Below are 17,285 nucleotides of genomic sequence, written 5' to 3'. Positions count from 1 at the left end.
TTGCTTGACATTGAGTCAACGTGATCGCAAAAAGGGATGTGCCAGGGTCCACCGCTGCTGTGTCTAAGAATGCCTTCATATTCTTTGGTGTGCATTCGCCAATAAAAACCGTTATTTGGAAAGTAGAGTTGCCCACATAACGAAATTGGACGTATGAGTCCCATATCTGTGTGGTGTATGTCTTTTCCAGGTCTTTCCACCCATCCTTTAATTTTGGATTCATTTTATCCATGTTATAGGATACTACAAATCAATTTTCGAAGCTATCAAGCAAAGTCCATTGGTGGGTCAATTCATTTTCAAATGCCGCAGCAAAATGTCGATCCACATGAGCAAATAACTACATGGAAAGTGAGAAACGTTATATGTCAAATAATGTAAATGTATGTAAACACAGTGTCAAATTAAAGGGTACCACGCACCTGGTCATGTATGTTAATTGTGGTGAAGGTCCACAACACTTTGGTTGCAATAGGAGGTGCATCACAAACATTAATTTCGCCAATACTGCACGAACCAGTCGATTCCATAATATTGGGTTGGGTGTGATGTTTGCGTTCTTTGTTAGCCTATTTGACAGATGAGGGAGGGTGGTATGCCATAAAACGTGACATTAAAGGCATTAAATAATGGTGGTTGAGGACAGGTGGACGAAGGAGACGGATTGGTTGGTGACGCAGCACTAGGTTTGAATGGACAATAAAAATTTAATATTAGGCGGTGGTAGTTGAACATTGGGTTCCCCCACAAGGGTGTCTTAGACGTCGTCATTTAGTGCGTGGCAGCAACGTTAATATGGCCACTTAATTAGTAGCCGTTAAGGTAATGACAATGGTAACTGACAATAATTAATTTATTGCATACTGAAATGGAATTAAGAAAATTAATTACTCATGTAATTAGAATATATAATACACTAAACGTTGAACGAAATAATATTTCATTAAATGGATTAACCATTACAATATGAAATGACCATCCATTTACACACATGTCATTCACAAACAAGAAGACTTTAGTCATATTATGTTTGTGCATTTTATGTGCGGCAAAAGCTATGTGGTAGTAAAGATAACCTATGGGAGGTGCATTTCCAAAATGAACTATCTATGCATAACAAAACAGTGATATTAGTTTGGCGACAAAAACATCACTTTACCACCACATTGTATTTGTACGTCACCTTGGTGGTCCTACCTCAACTTTTTTTCAAATGCGGGTTGTTATAGACATTTGAGTGTCAACAAAGACATAAATCCATTATTAGGAATGTGTGTGTTCAATAACGGTGGGCATTCAAAGGACACATGATGATGGTCTGGTGTTGCACCAAAGTAGGAAGTGTCCTATTAAATATACAACAAACAATTACTTGCAATGCTTAATGAAATCATAATATTTTGACTTTTTATAACATAAAATGAGTTTACCATTTTACTAAATTTGGCGTGTGTGTATTTTAATTGAAATTGTCTTTCAATTGGTGATTGAGATCCACATGCAACAGTTGTATTCGCAGATGCGAAGTCCGCTTCAAACTCCTTTTCTGCCTTTTGCCTTAATGCATTATCGTACTGTATGACAAATTGTTGCAAGGTTGTGCTAGAATTGATGAATCCATCAAAAAATGCATTCATGCCTTCACTCCTTTGTGTAGTTGACATTCCAACCCAGAAATGACTTTTCAAATAGCAGGAACCCAGCGATGTCTCTCATCATACAACGTACACAGCCATTCATTTGCCTTTAAGTCATACTTGGTAATAAAATCCACCTACCCTAACTCAAAGTCATTAACACAGATGGAATTGTACACAAGTTTCTTCAATTCCGTCTTCATAGGTTTGTAGTTTGTGTACCCTTGCAATTTCTCAGGCACCTTTTTCATGATGTGCCACAAGCACCACCTATGTTTTGTGTTAGGAAATACCACTTTAATTGCGTTCATCATTGCCTTACACTGGTCAGTAACGATACCATCAAGTTCGACGTTGTACATGCATCGACGCCAACACTTAAAAAGCCACACAAACGTACTTGTGTCCTCACAAGAAACAAGGCTGCAACCTAACAAAATTGACTGCCCATGATGATTGACTCCCACAAAAGGCGCAAATGGCATGTCATATTTGTTTGTTAAGTAGGTTGTGTCAAATGACACCACATCACCAAAATCTTGACATGCCGCTCTACTCCTTGCATCGGCCCAAAAAATATTGCATATTCTGTTATTTTCATCCATGTCTATATCGAAGAAGAAGTTGTTGTTCAATTCTCTCATCTGTGAGAAGTGTCGAAGCAACGCTTGTCCATCCTCATCCTTGCACAGTGACTTTCTTTGTTTACCAATGTAGTTGCGGACATCCCGCTCAATGAAGCTTATGTTATCATATCCATCGGCCTCACAAACCAGTGATCGAAAACTTTTGTTGATCCTAACACCGACTTCGTCGTTGATGTCAACAGTTTGCCTAGCATGCATGTTTACTTTACAGTTGCCACGTATTAGCCTTGACTTCTGTGGACTTATGTCATGACTATGATCAGTGACAACACTCCTTATGTACCATTTCCCTTCCTTCTTCCCAACAGTTATACCTGCTTTGCACTATTTTTTTTTGACTTGGCACGGTCTTCAATTCTGGGGAATGGCAAAAACGTAGTTTTCTTCACGCGAACATACTAACTTGATGTAGTTGATTTTATTGTCTGCACCACGTAGTGAACTTCTGATCCTAACACCAAAGCCACTTTGTATAGCAAAATTTCTGTAAAAAACCTTCACAGCGTCCAATGTCTCAAAACACATATGGACTTTTGGAACAATGTCATGTTCGTTGACGTTATGTGCATTGTCACTATTAATATCTTCATTGAGTTCATGCGACGCTTGGACAGGAATGTCTTCACCCAAGCAAATATTGTTCTTTACTATTGTTCATTGGTTAACAGGATAGCTGCGAATGTCATTACAACATATATTCAATATTTCATAAAAATACAAAGAGTTGGTGGCCATGTATGACATTCAACATTGATTCAAACCCTAGGTAACATACAACGTAAACGCGTCTGCAATGTTTTAACACAGCAACCCAAATGCAAGCAACTTTCATCATTAATGCGGACATGAAATTTTTTTTAGACGGAATAATTTTTTTTTCTGAACTTATATTACCCACTTACTTGGAAAGGAAGTTGACGTTGTTTAATGACGACGAGTGTGCAGCTCCAAACAGCATTCAACGATGGCTACCAACCTGTGTGCCTTTAATGTCCAAGCTCCTGCCATAACTCTGCATTAACTTGTGTTAGGTAAGGGGGTTCGAGAGAAGTTAAAGGGTTGGCGATGAAACATGAGACAAAACATTAATGACCATTAAACTTACTGAAGAAGAAAAGCAAGGGTATTATGGACATATCACCATCATATACTTTTTCTATATAATGGACCTCGCGGCCCACTACTTATGGGACCATAAAAAGTTTGTTTCTTTGTTGGGTTGCGGCGGAACATAGCAGGTAAGTGATGATCTCTTTCATTGTTGCATTGTAGTGGTACATCATTAATTTTAGACAAATGGTTTGCAATAGTCTGGCGCATTTCTTAATTTAAATCTGTCAAATTTTAACTTTTCTCAGTTGCAATGGAACCGTGGAAGGGCCTTGATGTAGAAGAAGAAGATTTGGCATCTTTCATTAAAAAATGTAATTCATCAACAATCCTTATTTTAGGGCCAGCAGGAAAAGTCCAAGCAGCTATCATTAACCGTGGTTCAGAAGACGCACAAAGCACCCAAGAATTTGCACAGTCTATTGCTGTTGCAACTTATGAAAGGGATTTCAAATTAAATGCATGGTTATGGGCAGAGAAATTCATAAAGTTCCATGGTACATATGCTTTAATCAACATTAATTTGTTGTCGTTATGAATATGGGCGAAACACTCATGGTAGTTTTCATTCACAGGGCTGGTTAAGGACGGAGACATTAACAATACTACACACTTAGGAAGTTGTAACAGAACTGGTATACTTCCTTTCGTAGCATGCATTGTGAAACAGTGCAACCCAAATGGCCTAGGCGATATGCATATATGTGTGAAGGTATCATTCTTTAACACAAATAATATGTATTCGAAACAAATTGTTCAACTGATTTAAGCCTTTACAAGAACAGGATTCTACTGACACGGTTTGGGCAAGTGTGCACCGGAAAGTACTTCTTCATCCAGAATATGGGAGAGATCTTACTGTTGGAGAAGTTTTACTTTTGAACATCGTAAGTCAAGTTTGCGTCACACACATTTTATAATGTCATTTTTAACATGGAATTGGTATGCGTTAAATCTTTGTCATAGTAACGTTCTTTAGTTGTTCATAGGAGGTTGCGAATTTTGGTCATAGACATAAAATTTGCTACCTAAACATCACTGTCCGCAACATTGTCAAGGTACTCTCCCCAATTTGAAAGAACATCACCTTACTTCTACGAAATGTTTTCGTTTCCCCACAACTTTGGTCATTAATATGGACAAACGCCTTTTTTGAAAACTAGATCTTCAAAGCGGACATTTGTGAACCCACAGATGAACTAGTCCAAGCCACAATCAAGCCTGTCATTGAGCCTCATCCATCACTTGATCCAAAAGTTTAGGACATACTAAAAAAATTTGTCAATCCGTCCACTGAGTTTGTTGCTCACATTGGGGAGACCTCCTCCAACACTGAGCCTCCACAAAATGTCGAAGATTAAATGTAAAACATGGGGTTATATTATTTAAGATGTGTTTAGTTTGTTGTTTAGATGTTCTTAAGTGCTTTTTGTTTTGACGTTTATATGGTAAACCAGAAGGACCACCACGACTGTTGACTATCTGATGTTATTGAAGGCCATTTTAACAAAAGACAAAATGTTTTTGCTTCTAAGTTCTGTCAACATGATAAGCTCATACATCATTTTACACGCACCGTAATGTGGTCAATATAATGACCTCAGAGGCATGTAAATAAAATTATATGTTATTAATTACTCAAATTTGCTTCATATTCGTAACTAAAAACCATTTAGAAATGGTCCAAAACACCACCGCTCCCAGAGGTGGGGACTTATGACAGAGTATATAGGAAGCGGTGGCAAACATTTTGGACTTCGTAATTTCGTAATACAAATTGGATATAACCCACCACAAGGTCTGCCAAACATCATGACCTCACATACATCGAAATAAATTTAAATAAAAGTGAGTAAGGGCTAGAATGGACTTTGTCTTCCTTCCAACGAGCCATCTCCAATGAAATAAAAAAAAGATCCCCTTCCAGAGGTGGGGAGTGCTCGCAAATTAAATGGGGAGTGGTACACAAGATTTTGGTCTTCATAATTTCGTATAAAAAATTCAAACACCCACGACAAGGTCAACAACATCATGACCTAACATACGTGGAAATAAAATTAAATGAAAGTGACTAAGGGCTGAAAAATGGTTTGTCTTCCTTCCAAGGACGCATAGCTAAGTAAACAAACAAACAACCCCTCCCAGACATGGGGAGTGCTGTCATATTAAATGGGGAGTGGTACAAAAGATTTTGGTCTTCACAATTTAAATGTAAAAATGGAAGACCCACCACAAGGTCTGCCAAACATCATGACCTCACATACATCGAAATAAATTTAAATAAAAGTGAGTAAGGGCTGGAATGAACTTTGTCTTCCTTCCTTGGAGGCATATCCAATGAAATAAAAAAAAACCCCTTCTAGAGGTGTGGAGTGCTCGCAAATTAAATGGGGAGTGGTACACAAGATTTTGGTCTTCATAATTTCGTATAAAAAATTCAAACACCCACGACAAGGTCAACAACATCATGACCTAACATACGTGGAAATAAAATTAAATGAAAGTGACTAAGGGCTGAAAAATGGTTTGTCTTCCTTCCAAGGACGCATAGCTAAGTAAACAAACAAACAACCCCTCCCAGACATGGGGAGTGCTGTCAAATTAAATGGGGAGTGGTACAAAAGATTTTGGTGTTCACAATTAAAAATTAAAAATGGAAGAGCCACCACAAGGTCAACAACATCGTGACCTCACATACATGGAAATAAATTTAAATAAAAGTGAGTAAGGGCTAGAATGGGCTTTGTCTTCCTTCCTTGGAGGCATATCCAATGAAATAAAAAAAAAACCCCTTCCAGAGGTGGGGAGTGCTCGCAAATTAAATGGGGAGTGGTACACAAGATTTTGGTCTTCATCATTTCGTATAAAAAATTCAAACACCCACGACAAGGTCAACAACATCATGACCTAACATATGTGGAAATAAAATTAAATGAAAGTGACTAAGGGCTGAAAAATGGTTTGTCTTCCTTCCAAGGACGCATAGCTAAGTAAACAAACAAACAACCCCTCCCAGACATGGGGAGTACTGTCAAATTAAATGGGGAGTGGTACAAAAGATTTTGGTGTTCACAATTAAAAATTAAAAATGGAAGAGCCACCACAAGGTCAACAACATCGTGACCTCACATACATCGAAATAAAATTAAATGAAAGTGAGTAAGGGCTGGAATGGGCTTTGTGTTCCTTCCTTAGAGGCATATCCAATTAAATAAAATAAATTACTCCTTCCAGAGGTGGGAATCGGAGTTAAATTATATAGGGAGCGGTGGCAAAGTTTTTGGTCTGCATAATTTCGTAATTAAAAAAAGGAAAACCCAACACAACGTCTACAACATTCATGCACAGACCATAATGTGGACACAGACTCATGTACTCCATTTTAAATAAAAGTTACGAACTCCTCAATAGTGCTGATGCACGCCTTATTCGAAGCATTTTAAAATGAATAACAAAAGGTTAGGCTCCCATACGTAGGGAGTGCCCTCTATTTATGTGGGGAGTGTAGCCAAATATTTTGGCCTGCACACTCTTATATAAGAAATGGAACACACATCATAACCTGCACATCTTCATCTCGTAGTCATAAGAAAAACTGAGAAAGTACTCAAAATTCCTTATTCATCCTCGGTTATAATCATTATCATATGCTAAAAATAAATACTCAACCCATGTGTGGGGAGTGGTCTCACATTTTGTGGGGAGAGCAACAAATAATTTTTTTGCTACATACTAACCAGCAGAACATCATCACCTCAGCTTTGTGTGAATGACCTTAAATATCAGTTCCTAAATGATACACATTCCTAATTACATAATGAAAAACTTAACCCAATTAAATGGAAATGACCTGCTAAACTGAACTGTCACATTCTAGTAAATAAAACATAAATACAGAGTCTTAACAAATTCAGACACAACATGGAAAAATAACTCATTTAGATTATATAAATGAAAACACATACAAGTTTGGTTGAATAGGAGTATTGTGGCATTCTGATTCAAATTTTGGATATTCATCATCACCACATTTCAACAGCATACCAAAAAGCAATCCCATATTATGAGCCTACCATCAATCATGAAATCAACAAAATAAACATTTATGACAAGAAATACAAAATGTATATTGCAGATTTGTAGTGCTTACAATAGCGTTGTCTACTCTTTTACGATTTTTATTCGAATGTCCAATTGAATCCAACACATAAAGCTTCTTCTGTTGACAATTTACAGCATAGCACCACCAATGACCTTCATGCACCATTGGGGCAAACAACTGCATTAAATAATAAATGTATCACTAAACTTTGAAAGTATTAAATATGCAACAAAAATTATATATATGAAGAGGAATCTCACAAAATCAGCATCCACAATATCCTCTACAGAAATCAATCATACACGAAGGTAAGCCTCATAGTCTTTCAATGTCCATTGCCGTCTATTAATCTTCATCTTTCGTGAGTCGTGCAGAACATGAGTCTACAATGACAACTGACATTAGTTATTTCTAACTCAAATAAAGCTAAGTCATTCGTAATCAAACATTAAGTTGTTGTACCGCATATAACGGATTGAAAGCTACTCGCTTAACATGACCATATTTGCGTCGTTCAAAGTACATCATTGTGCTTGCACCGAACAAAACAGCCTACACAAAAGGATTCACCAAATCAGGCAAATGAAAATGAAATTAAATTAATGTTACAAAGGGCTCAAAAAAGCTTTATGTCCCTTGCTTGGGGAGATTTACAAATAAATAAAAACATACTGCTGTGACCAGGCGTGGGGACTACTCTGATATTACATGGGGACTGACTACATAAATTTTGGTCTTCAGATTTTCAAATAAATTATTGATCACAAACCATTACGTCCCGAACATCATCACCTCACTTTCATAGAAATAGAAATACAAAAAACAGTTCTTACCATATTGTCCACCTTATTTGCAGGACCAAAACCAGAGCATTCAGAGGTACTCAAAATTTGGCCATTTATATTGGCCACCAACCTACAATTTAAGTTTGTTAATAACAAATATCATGGTTTGTTTAATCATTTTCATACATGTCATAAAAAATTAATTAATAATACCTATAAGGAGTACGGTCATAAGTCACAGTGTTGTACAACTTCATCAAGTTAACCCCTAATGAATCAATTGATGGCTGTTGTGGATCATATGGAGCAATGACTTGAAGTGCTAAAACCTCCCCAAACTGGGCAACATCATATTCGGAGTTCAAGTCAAAACCTTTATGAACACGTTCACCAATTTCATCCTCCTGCTCACGCTCTTCAACCTCAACCTCAACATTGCCTTCTTTGTGTACACCTTCCGCACCCTTCTCGTCAACATTTTCTCCATCTTCTTCATCCCCTTTATGAGATCTAGACAATATTTCTTCACGCAATTCCGTCATGTGCTTCTTCAACTTCTGTAGGCGTCTTCCATGCTTTCACAGCTTCTTTAACAAGTCTTGCGTCGACGCAGCCTTCTTATCTACATGCACTTTTTTGGATTGCCCTTCGTCTCCAAGTTGCAAGGCATCTCGAATAATTTCATTCTCATGGTCTTCTTCTCTCAACCTCCATTCCAAAAAAATCTAAATGAACAAAAACCCTAACAGATTAGTGCTCAAATATAATTAACATTTTCATAAAGTATAAATGGTAGGGACTTATACATGGGTCTCTTGAAATAACTTCTCAATGCGTCTTCTCTTTAATTGAAAGTCTGTCCAGCCCAAAATTCGTGGAAAAACAAACTCTGCATTTGACGCACATAATCGAAGCCGTTCTACAACCCACAACTACAAAATACAAATTTGTAAATTTCATCATTTTATATATGGTACAGATCAGTAATAATCATTAAATGAAGTTCTTTGTACCTGCAAAACTGTTGTTGAGCCGCTTAAGCAGATTTTCGCTTGACCAAGTGCCAAAAAGACACGACTTAAACTTTTTACCAGATAGGTATGGACTGCTTTACCCCAGTTGTAAGTGGACAACCTATCTATATTGTCTAAAACACTGAACGGAATATTACTAATAGTTCTTGAATTCCTAGGGAAGTAAAGGACAACAAAACAAACTAAAATATACAAACGGCAAACATTATCAACATCAACAAACTCAGCCTCTACCAAACTCTTAATCACATGAATAACATTTTCAACTGATAGTAATTTATCTTTCATAACTGACCCGACAACACCACATATATTTTTATCAAATTCCACATCCACCCCAAATACACCCAATCCTAAGCACATGGAGATATCACCATAACTTAATGGAATACACCGTTGCATGACACGAGCCGGTAACCATCGCTTCAGCATCTCCAGCATAAGGGGATTACATATTTGTAATGGTTTTACTATCTGCAAACACCATTGGAATGGTGTATCTTGTATCCTTGCACGATTGCTATCCAAAAGCAAGCCGTTAATTTCAACAATGTACTTCGTGTAACAAAAGGTCCGCAACCGACACTAACATTCAATCAAAATACATAAATTATAACTTATTTAAAAATGATACACAAATAATGATAACAACCAATTCATAAAACTATAATGTCAATACCTTCTCATCAGATTGTCCTTTACCCGTCATCCTTTCCTATTTTACAACTGAAAATATTTATCCTTCAATGGCATAGTATCAAATAATTACACAAACCAAATAACATTCCAAAAACAACAAACAATAACAACAATAAATTATGGCCAAGTCAAACACCAATGTCCATCCCCTGAAACATAAAAAATTCCTATTTTCCATATCCCACCATAACTCAGTAACATTCGGCCACCAAAATTAAAAAACCCCCAAATGTGCTGCTTTGAAAATTTTGGTGTTGTCCAAAGGCACAACATTGTCAAACACCACAACACGCCACTACAAAATCGAGACTACAAAACCACACCACAATGCAAACAACACCAACGACTCTGTCAAACAATGTTGCACCAAACTCGAAAATAAATAAAACATTTTCCCCCAAAGATTAAACCTTTTCAAATGGTGAACAAAAAAACACGAACCTTACACTAAAATGGTGTTGCGGAACGGCTTCCTGTGGAATGGTTGTCGTTGCCATCGACTCGCTTCCACTAGATTCGATCCCCTCCACTATCGTTGCTGTCGTAGGTGTGTTCTCTCACGGTGATCGCCTCCCGCCTCGCTTCTGTAACACCACAACTTCTCTGTCTCGACTTCCTCCGACTATCTCAGTCTCTCTCGGTCGTTCCGCCGACTTCCTCACGCTGTCTTCACCTTTCCACACACTTGATCACGCTGTCTTCGCCTTTCCTTCGAGTTGCTCACGCTGTCGCCGCCTTTCCTCCGACTTTCTCACGCTGTTTCCACCTCTCCTCCGACTTCCTCACGCTGTCTCCACTTCCTCCGACTTTCTCTCTCCCTGTCTCACGAACACTCTACAAGTTTTCCATTTTGTCTTACTTTCTTTCTCCATGTCTGCTTTAATTTTGCCAAAAAGAATTTACTGCACAAAACTTCTGTGCACGTGACCATGGGTTCAGTTTCATTTAAAAAAAATAAAAATAAAAGAAAAAAAGGGTACCACGTCACCCATATAAAAAATGAGTTCGAATTTTATGTTCGAATATTATTTTCTTAATAAATAAAACTAAGCTCAAATACCTAAAATCCACTATTATCATTTTTTATCTTCTAATCCACATATTCAACAATTGTTAACCCGTGATATAATATTTGTTACCGTGTAAACTTGTACACGTTCATATATTAATTAATAAAATCAGCGTCATGTATAATGTCAACGGGTTATTTTATACGTTTTTCCTATGCATTAATTATTATACTTATTACACATAAACATATTTATCGAGCTTGATGATTAAATTTATGATATTAAATGTTTTTGACAATAATCTAATGGTTAGTTGTAAACATTAAAAACATTACTGTTTATAAATTAACTTATAAATTATATACATCTTAAAATAGAAAGTTTTAAATGATTTTTTGTAATGATAGACTGCTTCTAACATTGACTTTAGAAACCCCTATAAATAAACAAGTATTTCCTATGTTTAAAATTCATAAACTCACTTCTTTTTTGTGGTTACAAGTTTGAGAATTTCAAAGCAAAGTAGCGTTTTCAATGGCAATGACGCACGAAAACCCTACTTCGAATCCAATCTCAGATCCTGAAGCACAGGAAATCACTCGAACTCCTACTCCTTCCACCGCCGCAGCGGCCAAAGGTTACTCAGCCAAAGTGGTGGTGAACAAAGTGAAGAACAACCTTGTTTTTCATTCAAAATGGGGTGAACTGAACGGTGCCATGGGTGATCTTGGCACTTATATACCAATAGTGTTGGCCTTGACCCTTGCCAGGGACCTCAACCTTGGCACCACACTCATCTTCACAGGTGTCTACAACATCATCACTGGAGCCATCTATGGCGTCCCCATGCCGGTCCAGCCCATGAAATCCATCGCAGCTCAGGCCTTGTCGGACACAACCTTCGGCGTCTCGGAGATCATGGCCGCCGGAATATTAACCGGTGGGGTGTTGTTTGTTCTGGGGGTGACAGGGTTGATGCAGCTCGTGTACATGTTGATTCCTCTGTGTGTTGTGAGGGGAATTCAGCTGGCACAGGGCTTGTCTTTTGCTCTCACAGCGGTTAAGTATGTGAGGAAAGTTCAGGACTTGCCAAAGAGCAAGTCTCTGGGCGAAAGACATTGGTTGGGGTTGGATGGGTTGGTTTTGGCTATTGTGTGTTTGTGTTTCATTGTGATTGTGAATGGGGCTGGGGAGAAGAATAGAGGGTGCTGTGAGGGAGTGCAAAGTGGGGGTGATGATATGCAAAATGAGGTTGCAAGAAACAAGAGAAGAAGTAGGGTGAGAAGGGTTATTTTCTCACTGCCTTCAGCTTTCATGGTGTTTGTGTTGGGGGTTGTTTTGGCCTTTGTGAGGAGGCATGAGGTGGTGCATGAGATAAAGTTTGGACCATCATCAATAGAGGTGGTGAAGTTCTCAAAGCATGCATGGAAGAAAGGGTTTGTGAAGGGTGCAATTCCTCAACTTCCACTGTCAATTTTGAACTCTGTGGTGGCTGTTTGCAAGTTGTCATCAGATCTGTTTCCAGGAAAGGATTTCTCAGCCACTTCATTGTCAGTGACAGTGGGGTTGATGAACTTGGTTGGAAGTTGGTTTGGTGCAATGCCAAGTTGCCATGGTGCTGGTGGACTTGCAGGGCAATATAAGTTTGGTGGTAGGAGTGGTGGTTGTGTGGCACTTCTTGGTGTTGCCAAATTAGCTTTGGGTTTGGTGTTGGGAAGTTCTTTGGCACACATCTTAAGGCAATTTCCTGTGGGAATTTTAGGGGTGTTGCTACTTTTTGCTGGAATAGAACTAGCCATGTGTTGTAGGGACATGAACACCAAGGAAGATTCCTTTGTGATGCTTATTTGCACTGCAGTTTCACTTGTGGGATCAAGTGCTGCTCTTGGCTTTTTGTGTGGAATGATTATTTATGTGCTTCTTAGGTTGAGAAATTGGTCAAGGGACAAACCACTTTCTGCCATTTGGATGCAGAAAAATCCTGAGCAAGTGTGAAGAAAATGAGTGCTTACATGATTCTGTTATTAGTGCTTTTAATCTCTCTGTAAATAATATAAGAGTAACTGTTTGAAAGTTTTTTCTGCACTAAGTTTGTTTTAGTTTGGTGGTTGAAGCCAAAGGTTTGTAAAGGTCTAAAGACATTAATTATTATGGTATAGTTGAAGAGAGAGTGAACATAGTTGGTTTGGTAGGAACTTGAGTTGTTTGTTTTTTGTCTTTGTATGTAATTTTGAGTGCATTGGTGTCAAGAAATTGGGTTTATTTATGTAATAAATGATGTAATTGGGATATATTAACGGTGTAGCCTTTTACACTGTTATCCAATTATGAATTGTATGAAAATATTGATTTGATGATAACGAGTTTGTATTTAATCTATATTTGTATAATAAAGAAAGTGATGGGAAAAGAAAGGTTTTTGTTGTGTAGTATGGTGGTTAACGTTGATTGAGAGAGACAATGAAAAAATATCATACAAAAGGTATATAAAATTTACAAATGATACAACTAAATCACGCAATGGTTAGTGTAAAAGTAAATAAATTTATAAATAATAGTTCTATATATTCATCTTACTTGCCTTTTCTCTTTTCACTTTTGCTTCTTCATTGTTAAAAAAAAAAATCTCTGAAAAAAAGGGGTGAAACACATAAAGAAACAATTTCCACTTTAAAACATATCATGAAAATGTAGATTTATTTCCTTTTTTTTTTTTTAGTTTTTTAACACTTTCTTTCCTTTTCTTCTTTACCACTAAAATTAAAATTAAGGTTTATATATAGAAGTTAAGAAATGCATCGATCAGTTTACGTCTTAACAAATGAACTAGATATTTTAATTAACTAATTATACGCTAACCCCACAATTTCTTTTAGAATAGTGACACACAATATTTTACTAACTTTATAGAATCTTGAAGGATATTGTTTTTGAAGATGAAGTTGAATATTTGGTTCTTGATTGTATGTAGTTTGATAAGGGGTTGCCGGCCTCTAACCCAAAAGATAATGTGCCTTTATCCAACAATAAATAGTGGCATGACTCTATTCCAACTTTGCAAAGGATATATATATATATATATATATATATATATATATATATATATATATAATGGCCTCAAAGTCTTTTATCAAACATTTTGTTGCCTTTAGATGGAAATCATTGTTGGTAATTGAAACTAAAATTAAGGGCTTCTAGGGTTAAGATTCCCATGTAAAACTTTTAATGAGTATAGAACATAATTATTGAGAACTTAATTGGTTGCTACCTCCTAATTTGAGTATATCACTATCTATGTTTTTTCACTTAGATAATAAGTATCTTTTTAAGTCTTACATTTCTTGAAGATTTTTGTTTTTGTCTAATAGTTATTTTCAAAATTCAAGTATTTATTTATTCTCATATTTTATTTAACTTTAACTAATGCATTTATATTGTGTTGCAGAAATAAGAGAGGTAAACTAGAAGTTCTTATAAACATTTTATTGAAGTTAAGAAAATCTATTACACTTTTTGTTTTTCTAAAAGAATATTAAAAAGTAGGGAATGTTAGTTTGAAACAATATTCTGATGGATACAATTATTAAGAAAAACTACATAAATGATAGTAAGTATTGATTTCCACACATATTTCAAATTTGCTTTGGAGATGTGTATAATTCGTTTAATAAAATACATGTTAAGAGGGTGGAAATTCAAATACGATTAGAAAGAATGCATAGAGTAATTATGTAATGCATGTAAGTTGGATCTAATATCATTAATTATAGATCATACTTTTCATTTAAAATTAGATTACGACTAAATTAAATAAAATTTTTAGAAAACTTAAGATCTTTGTTACAAATTAACATATGGCTGAATGTATATTCAAAATTCGGCTCAAAATTATTGATTAAAGTGAGTATTATTGGGTGATTGTTGAATTTGTTGGAGCAGAAAACAAGAAATCAAATGGTCAAAAAGAAAAGTTTTGGATCATGAGATAATTTAAAAGGCTTTTAGACCAAAAGGTAGGGACTTTTCCCAACAATAGGTGGTGGCACATGAGTATGCCCTTGTAACCAAAACATGTGTGCAATTAGTAACAATGTTCTTTTCTTTGTCATTTCCCATTTCCCCTTTCATATTCGAAAGTATGGTTTTGTTCTGTTTGATGATGAAGACCGGGAGTATTTTTTTTTATTAAAGACCAGGAATATTATTAGTGAACATGAAATTATTTTGAAATTTAAAACTTTAAAATAATACATATGTGTGTTAGTAGATATTTTTCAGAATATATTTGTTACGTTCAGTTATTTTTTCTTATTAATAATGGTTAGAAATGTTGACTGTGTTTTTTGCTAGTCCTAAGGGTTATAATAATATGCTCTGCTATGCAGTATTCAACATAATACAAATAAGTTTTTTTATAGCAGAAATTGACTCTCGCAGAAACGTTCATCTTGCAGAACCAGAATCTTTAACATTAGGTGAGAGTGAGCGTACATCTTTGGTGAGGGGTATACACTAGGGTGTGAGAAAGAGAAACACCAAGCCGAGCGTAGAGAGAGAGAGAGAGAGACACCTTGAGAGTGCACACGTGAAGACTGAAATTTATTCTACAGCCATGACTGACAACAACAAGTACGTGCAACCTGTAATTCCCAATTTCGATGGTCATTATGAGCATTGGGCGAAGCTAATGGAAAATTTTCTTCAATCAAAAGAATATTCGCATCGGGTGGAGAATGGCATTGCTAATGTTTCCAATAGAGCCAACGCTTTAGAATATGAAATTAAATTAATGGAGGAGCAAAAGTTGAAGGATATGAAAATCAAGAACTATCTCTATCAAGCAATCGATAGAGAGATCTTGGACACCATCTTGAACGATGATACATCTAAGAATATCTAGGATTCTATGAGGCAAAAATTTCAGGGATGGAGAATTTGTGAATAGCAATTTTGCTCAGACCTTAAAGATAGCTAAAAGTATGAAGTTGGCTTACAGTGAAGACATGCAAGAAAAAATCATAATTGCAAAGATTTTGTGGTCTGTGACAACAAAGTTAAACTATGTAGTTTTTTCAATTGAAGAATCAAATAACATTGAAGCCATGACCATAGATGAACTTCAGAGCAGTTTATTGGTGCACGAACAAAGGATGGTGCTAGCTATGGAGGAAGAACGGGTCTTACAAATGGTAACAAGTGAGAGAAATGGAAGAGGAAAAGGAAGAGGAAGGAGTAGCAGAGGATCCTTCCGCGGCAGAGGTAGTGGAAGACAAAGTTTCAACAAAAATGAAGTTGAATGCTATAAATGTCACAAACTTGGGAACTTTCATTATGAGTGTCCCACATGGGAGAAAAATGGCAATTATGCTGAAGTTGAGGATAAGGTGGAACAAAAGGATAAGCTCTTGATAATGGCTTCAATTAGTCTCAAGGAAGAATAGAACAAGTGGTTCTTAGATTCTGGGTGCAACAACCACATGAATGGTACCAAGGATTGGTTCTCAACTTTAGATGAAAGTTTCCATTATACAATAAAGCTTGGGAATGACACTCACATTGTTAGGGGGAAAGGAAGAGATGTGTTTTTCTTGGTGTTAGTAATGAATCAAAATCCTACAGACTATTTGATCCTGTTAAAAACTGGATCATTATCAACAAAGATGTTGTTTTCGAATAAGGAAAGTCCTGGAACTGGGACAAAAGTGAAGACACAAACCACCAAGAGAATCTGATTGATAATGAGGCACAACAGCAGGATGTTGAGGAGGATAAGCCAAACAATGCAAAAAGGATAGCACAACAAACTATAGAGCAATCTATATAATCGCCTAGTGTAGGTAATGCTGGAAACAACAATTCTAACTCTAGTGATAATGCAGCTCAAGGGAGGGTCAGGAGACATAGAAGAGAACTAATTTGGATGGCTCACTATGAAAGGGGAAATGGTCTATCAGATAATGAAAATAATGCTATGATGGTGACAGAAGATGATCTTGTGACTTATGAAGAAGTTGTTAAGAGTAAGGCATGGAGAGATGCAATGAAAAAGGAGATGGAAGCCATAGAAAAGAACAATACTTGGGAATTAACATAATTGTCAACATGTATGAAAACAATTGGAGTCAAATGGATATACGAAACCAAGCTCAAAGAAAATAGAGAAATTGATAAATTCAAAGCAAGATTAGTTGCTAAAGGATACACACAACAGTATGAAGTAGACTACACTAAGGTATTTGAACCAGTTGCCAAAATGGACAC

General features: G+C 36.4%; 2 pseudogenes; one reads left to right on the top strand and one right to left on the bottom strand.

Moving 5' to 3' along the window:
• Positions 1-1,774: 1,774 nt before the first annotated feature.
• Positions 1,775-2,482, bottom strand: LOC146884091 (protein FAR-RED IMPAIRED RESPONSE 1 pseudogene; annotated as a pseudogene).
• Positions 2,483-11,501: 9,019 nt separating this feature from the next.
• On the top strand, positions 11,502-13,384 carry LOC114195589 (molybdate transporter 1 pseudogene; annotated as a pseudogene).
• The last annotated feature ends 3,901 nt before the right edge of the window (positions 13,385-17,285 follow it).

The sequence above is a fragment of the Vigna unguiculata genome, chromosome 8 (genome assembly GCF_037176805.1).
Source record: "Vigna unguiculata cultivar grain cowpea cultivar isolate G323 ecotype 2 chromosome 8, ASM3717680v1, whole genome shotgun sequence".
In the NCBI taxonomy this organism is placed as follows: Eukaryota; Viridiplantae; Streptophyta; class Magnoliopsida; order Fabales; family Fabaceae; genus Vigna; species Vigna unguiculata.
Note: the sequence above shows the minus strand (reverse complement) of the source record. Positions and strands in the feature narration are given on the sequence as shown.